Consider the following 7,807-nt stretch of genomic DNA (forward strand, 5'->3'; position numbering starts at 1 on the left):
GAAAGCAGCTAAAAGAATACTTCGTTATGTTCGAGGTACAGTACAGTTTGGGATTCATTATAGTGCCAAAGCAGCTCCTATGTTAGTTGGTTTCACTGATTCTGATTGGGCTGGTGACCCTGATGATCGGAAGTCTACTGCCGGTTGGTTCAGGACCTATTACATGGGCTTGTAAGAAACAGGCTGCCATTTCTCTTTCGTCAGCAGAAGCAGAGTATCGTGGTGTCGTGGAAGCTAGTAAGGAAGCCTTGTGGCTTCGTCAGATCCTATCAGAGTTTGGCTTTGAGCAGCAGCATCCAACCACACTTTGGTGTGATAATCAAAGTTCCATTCAGCTATGCAAAGATCCAGTCCAGCATCAGCGCAGCAAACACATTGAACTACACATGCACTTCATCAGAAAGCTCATTCATGACCATGTTCTTGAAGTGAAATATTGTCCAACAGATGATCAGGTTGCAGACATCTTCACAAAGGCTCTCACAGAGGCGAAGTTCACTAAACTTCGATATATGCTTGGAGTTCAGGAAGTTGTCACTAAGGGGGGATAGGCTCTAGTGCCTCCTTCCTTCTCCTATTGTGTCATATTTGTAAATCCTTCAATCCTATCCCAAGTTGTTCTTAAGGGGGGATGTTAGGATATTCCGACACATATGATATAGTTAAGTTCAACTTGGTCTAGTGTAGAGTTAGGTAAAGTTTGTTTCTTTATCGTTGTACATTTTGTAACTTACAATTCGACGATCACGATATGTAGTGATCTGACGGTTCATTCTCTCCTTGGTATTACCGACACTTGATCGTGGCTTGACACCCGATTGGTCCATGAGTTCTATTTAAAGCGCATGGAGGGTCATTGTTCGGGTAATCCGTGCATGAGAGAAGCTTATGTAAATTTTGATTCTTTGATTAATAAATTGCCTGTAGTACCCACGTTGGGACAGGCTGTGGACTGTTTCCCTCTTTGAGGGTTTTAACCACGTCAAAAATACTGGTGTATTGATCTGTGATCTGGTTGTGAGCGGTGTCCTTTTCGTATTCTTTCTAAGGAACTTACCCTGTAAATTCCTACAAAAAGGGAGCAATGGAGAGAAAGTGAGAGAGGAGAGAAGGAGGGAAGAGAGAGAGGGAGAAAAGGTAGAGAGATAGATAGATAGATAGATAGATATAGAGACATAATGTGTACGTTTATGGGGCGATATAGACAAAGGGAGTAATAAAAAGGCACATAGATAACAATAAAGATATTATATAGTCTTATATAACCAACCTACATCCAACCATATCCTCAAGTTTCACACTCCAAAAATAGGTTTGCACATTGGATCCCTCTTGGTTATGCTTGATAAATCGGGGGTTAATATGGATCTAGGATGGTTTTATAAACTTGCATATTCTTTTTTTTTTGCCTAAATTTACATAGACTTTTCAATTTTTCATAATTTAATTAAATTTCCAAAAATTCTAATTCGTAATTAAAAAAATCCATAGAAACTAAAGTAACTTAACTACAATTAAACCCTTCTCCAAAAAATAAGGTATAGCATTCAAACTCCATATAATTTTATTTTTACTCATTTAGGTAAATGTTTTCCAACCACATTATCAATGATTATATATTAGTGCAAAAAATCATTGGAGTACATTAAAATGTAAATGGTTAAAAATAATATAAAATATGTTGTAACCTTTTTATATTTTTTGTCTAACCTATTTATATGGGTGCTTATTAAGTCTCTTGCATGTAATGTTATAATATAGTATTTAAAAATTAAAGGAATAAAATACTTTAATATATTCAAAATAGTTGTTTATTTTTAATAGAAATAAGATATTCTTAAAAAATCAGCGGGTTTGAAATAATGGATACCACTATTACACCACATATCATTGTTTCATTAATTCCCGAATGGGCCAATTAAAACATCTCTCTAAATACTTGAGGCCATGCAATGAGGAAACAATTCATTAATCAAACCACACATTCTAACATCCTTGGACAATATTTTCACAATATTTTCAAAATTGTTAGTGTACCTTTTTCATTCTAATTTTGTTTGGTGTGTATGTAAACACTCAATTACTTATATATTGTAATCAAATATTCAGATCAATGTAATCTAATTTCTTAATATTTTCATATATTTCTTGTGCATATTATTGAATTGATTTTTTATCAAAACCTATGAAAGAGTTAATGAATTCCTAAGTTTAAACTATGTAATAGTTTGAATAAGAAAGTGTTTTTCAAAGTGTAAAATCATTTTATACATTCAAAAAAAACATTTTAAACAACAAAAAATTAGAATGTCATCAAAATGTAATATAAATGGTGACAAAATTTGTTATATTGCATATGTGCATTTGAAACTTCTAAACACACCACTACAAATCCATCTTAATCACAGATTTAGCAAACATGAAGAGGCATCAAATATCTTGAGGTGCAAATCTATTTTAAAGTGAAAATTTGTTAATACAACATATTGCTAAGAGGAGAGGAGGGTAGTGAACAAGAGTAAGTAAGTATTATGTAACTTTGAATAATATTTTCAATTATTTAAAGCATAATCAAGTATAACATCACAACACCATAAATCAACAATCAATACCATAAATGTGAAGTTGATGTGAGAGTAAAACTTACCTATGTAACCATGGGCATACCCTGTAAACAGGGTACATATTCAAGATTATTATCGGAATTTGGGCTTCTATTATTTCGAAAAGAATGTATAGAATATTGTAATGAAACAATTTACCTGGAAAATACGCAAAATGCATATGCTTTGGCACTACCAAACAACCGAGAAGAAAATCATTTCACTTAATCTTGAAACCTGCAAGTGAGGAATATGAAAATGTAGCGCTATACGCAACATACCCGCACTTGGGGAGTGTTTTGGTCACAAACTCCACTCGTACTCCTAGCGAAGGACTGCAACCTACAAGTCAAACCCCATAGGAGTCAGGTTGGGTGTTGTAGATCCCAAGAATAAGTAAATTTTAGGAAAATGGGCTCAAGAAGAACGTGAGTAAGACTTATTGGACACTATAAGGGTGTTCAAGTGAAAACTCGCAATTGGTTGATTAACCCTGTTGCAGACTCAACAAAACCATAATGTCGGAGAAAAGAATGAGGGGAAGACTAAAGAACCCAGGAGAGGATGGCTACCTCATTAGTTCTTGCCTCCATCATAGCCATTGGATCAAGGTACCTCGCTGGATGGTGGATGCATACCAAGGTAGTGAGGGCATAAATGAAATTACATTACCATATATGTAGGATGTGGAAAGGGTCAATCCAAATACCATAAATCATTATAATTAAAACGTATGAAATAATTATGTTATACACCACATGGAAACTCTTAGACCATAGTAAATATATATACATATATGTTATCATGTGTGGACAAACTCCCAAGATATGGAAATTAAAACATAATTTGTAGTAAGTGGAATTTGAAAAAGGTGTGCTATGAACTATATGTCATCTTTTTAATAAATGTGAAGTACAGGTGTAAATAAATATATAGTTGGTTTTTATTGGGTGATAAACATTACAAGCGGTATTAAATTCGTACATGTGGGTGTAATTGGGAGAGGAATCCCAGCAAGAGAATGCCGCATTATTGGAAAAAATCCAACAAATGTGGGTTGAGATGACCAACTTAATAGCTGACAACAAAAGGGTGAGGTAGGAATAAGAAATAATTTTGATAAGTTTGTGTGATAGATATAATCAACGGGGACACAACCCAAGTACCGAAAATGGAAATTGTACATAGACACTTCAGCATAGAGAATATAATGAGGAACCGTATGGGTGTTGAAATGATGAAGAGGGGAAATATGACAATGTCTCAAGTGACAGAGGGGCTAAAAAATAAATTTCAAACTTCAAGGGGAGTTCAATAATATAAAACCCATAGTATTTGATGGCTATGTTCAAAAGCATCTGAGGTTTTGCTGAGAAATATTAATAAGTATTTTCAAGTATATGAATATGATAGTAATTTGAAAGCCAGGTTGGAAGTTTATCAGTTGTAGGGTAAAGTTACTATGTTTGTGGGAAGAGGTCAAAACTATTCGGTAAATTGAAGAACAAGAAATAACATGGAGCAAATTTAAGAAAAAATTTAAAGGTAAATATCTAACTAAATCCTTTTATCATGAAAAAGAAAAGGACTTCCATAACCTGAGACTAGGAAAGCTGACTATGGATGAATTGGTAAGAAAACTTACATCTTTGTTAAGATACATTCCATATATTCGGGAGGAGAAAGCTAAGATACAACATTTCATTAGCAGTATACCTATTTTTACGAAGGAGAAACTGGAGTTTGATAGCCCAAAAATAATGGATGAAGCTATCCCGAAGCCGCGTATCTTGTAGCAACAAAAGAAACAAAAAGGGTAAGGCAACAGAAGTGTGTTGAATAGAAAAGGTAAGAAGAAATTCCATAACCTTTGATGGGAAAAATCCACTAATGGAAAGATTATGAACAAGAAACCATAGTCCAAAATAGTCAGAATAAATCAACAAAATTTTGGACTGCAAAGTGAAGTCAAGAAATCAAAGGTGGCAAGTTGACTGAAACCTAGTCAAGCCAAGAAACCCCCTTTGCATTGTTCGGGTTGTGAAGAGCCCCACTATTATAAAAAATTTCCTCACCGTACGTGTACTTAAAAATGCTAATATTCAAGAATCCTTTATGGGAGGGGAAGTGGGTAGGAGAATTCCATTGATTAATGGACCTTTAGACAATAACCAATCTAAATACAAACCTACAATCATAGAAATTGAAGGTAAAATACATGAACATTTTGTTTCTATTTTAACTGACCCATGTGAAATCCTGAGTTACATCAATCCAAAACTAGTAGAATTGTTTAAACTATAGAAAATGATATTTAAAAACCCCTGGTTAGTGCAATTGGCTACTAGAGCCAAGCGAAGGGTGGGTCGTAAAGTGGGAAAATGCTCTCTTGGGTTAGCACAACAACAAATTGTAGCATACTTAAACATGTTATCTTTAGGGGCATATTATGTATTAATCAAAATGTATTGGTTAGAGAGACATTGGTTTTTGGTAAATTGCAAGGATAAAATTGTAAGTTTCATTGATGAGAATGACGAAAGAGAAGAAATCCAAGGAATAAAAAGAACCATTAAATTACAACCTATTACTTCTAACCATCTAGGAAAATATATTAGGAAAGGTTATCAAATCTATGTTATTCAAATATATTATACAAATTCTAAAGATAAAATAACCTCCTTGGAAAATGTACCATGTACTTGAGGGTTTATTGATGTTTTTTGGGAGAAATTACTTGGGTTGCCACCTAAGTGGGATATTGATTTTACCATACAATTAATTTTGGGAGCGACCCCCGTGTCAAGGACTTTATATCGTATGAGTATAACCGAATTAACAGAGCTTAAAATGCAGCTGCAAGAGCTTCTCTATAAAGGTTATATTCGCCAAGTGTGTCACCTTGGGGAGCCCCTATACTATTTGTAAGGAAAAAGGATGGTGCATTGCGGTTATGTATTAACTATATACAACTAAACAAGATGACTATAAAAAATAAATATCCTCTACCGAGGATTGATGATCTACTTGACCATGTTAAAGGGGCTAGGGTGTTTTTGAAGATTGATTTATGGTCAAACTACAATCAAATATGAATTAAAGAGGAAGACATCTTCAAGACAACATTCTAGACTCGTTACCTTTTGGGTTTACCAATGCCCCGACAACGTTTATGAGTTTGATGAATGGTATATTCCATCCTTGTTTAGACATTTTTTTTTTAATTTTCATTGATGATATTCTAATATAATCTAAAAATTTGGAGGACGATGAAAAACAATTAAGAATCGTACTGCAAACTTTACAAGATAACTAACTGCATGCTAAATATAGCAAGTGTGATTTCTATAAATATCCTATTAAATATTTGGGATAGATCATATCATTAGAAGGGATAGGAGTGCATCCTGAGAAGATGAAAACAATCATGGAATGGCTTGTCCCCAAAAAATTTGCAGATATTTGGTCCTTCATGGGGTTAGCCAGATATTGACATTGATTTATTGAAGGTTTTTCTAAAACCTCCTATCCTATTATGTCCATGCAAAATAAAGGGAAGGATTTCAAATAGGCAGTGGAGTGTCAACAAATTTTCCAACATTTAAAGAAATTTCTAACCCCTACTCCTATTTTTAAAGTAGTAGATCTAGAAAATGAATTTATTTTGTGCACAAATGCTTGCAAGGAAGATGTTGGGAGGTGTTCATGCAAGATGTAATATTCATAGCATATGAATCCCGCAAATTGAAGGATCATGACCATCAATTTTCTTCCTATGATTTGGAGTTAACTACGGTGGTGCATGCTTTAATGGTATGGTGACATTATCTATTGGCAAATAAATTCTTGTTAATGACTAATCATAGTAGTTTAACAAATTCATTCAGCCAACCACGTCTAAATGCCTGTTAAGCTAAACAGACTTCTCTTTCAAGTGAATTTTACGTCAACATAAAACATCTCAAGGAGAAAGAAAACCAAATAGCCGATGCATTGAGTAGGAAATTATACTGCGTATATGAAATTTAGTATAGTCAGGTGGAACTAAAATTCTTTGAGAAAATCAAAGAAGATGCCCATAAGGAACCTGAATATAATTTCATATGGAGGCAAGCAATCAATCACAAAACTCAGGTAAGCAATCTGTTTATGGTCTAAATGGTGACAGACTACTAACATTTAAAGGAAGGATATATGTTCCTAACCAGAATTATATTAAACAATTTATGTTGGATGAGTTCAATTAAAAAATGTATAGTGCTCACCGTGGATTTCAATTTTTTTCTTTTACATTTAAAAATAATTCTTTCGTGCAGGAATGGGGAGATACATTACTGAATACTTGGCTAAATATTTAGAGTGTGACTAATTTAAAGTGGAACATCATCATCCTACTTCGTTGCTCCATCCCCTACCCATTCCTAAATGGAAATGAGATATGGTTACTATAGATTTCTTATGGGACTGCCCAAATCCGCGAAATTGAATGACTCCATCATGGTAGTGGTGGATAAATTAAGAAAAAAATCCATTTTTTACTGGTTAAATCCACGTATTAAACAGTTTAAATTGTTGATATATTTATGAGGGAAATATTTCAGATACATGGTATAGAGAAGGTGGTGATTTCAGATAAGGATGTGAAATTTACCTCTACTTTTTGGAAAGCCCTTTTAACTACATTGGGAACTCAAATCCAAATGAGCACTTTGTATCACCCCCAGACTAATGGGTAGGCATAGCCAGTGAACTAGGTGTTGGAGGACATGTGAAGAATGTACGTGATGCAAAAACTAACTAAGTGGGAGGAATACCTCCAGTTAATTGAATTTTCTTACAATGATAGTTATAATGAATCCTTTGGAATAAGTCTCTTTGAAGTTATATATGGGAGAAAATCCAGAGTGCCCACCAATTGGAACAATCCTAAAGGAAAACTGATATTAGGACCTAAACTGCCCACTAATATGGAACATGCAGTAAAGAAAGCATGCCAGAATTTAAAGATTGCCCAAGATAGGAAGAAGATTTATGTAGACAAAAAAAGGACCCACAAATATTTTGATGTACGAGACCATGTTTACCTATGAGTGAAGCCTAAGAAAAGAACCTTACGATTGTGTGGTTGTGTGAAATTAGCACCTCGATACTATGGTCCCTTCTAGATATTTGAAAGAATTAGGCTGGTGGCATACAGACTAGCA

This window comes from Pinus tabuliformis, chromosome 9 (assembly GCF_031772625.1).
Source record: "Pinus tabuliformis cultivar Carrire ecotype Pingquan chromosome 9, CPIR1, whole genome shotgun sequence".
Classification (NCBI taxonomy): domain Eukaryota; kingdom Viridiplantae; phylum Streptophyta; class Pinopsida; order Pinales; family Pinaceae; genus Pinus; species Pinus tabuliformis.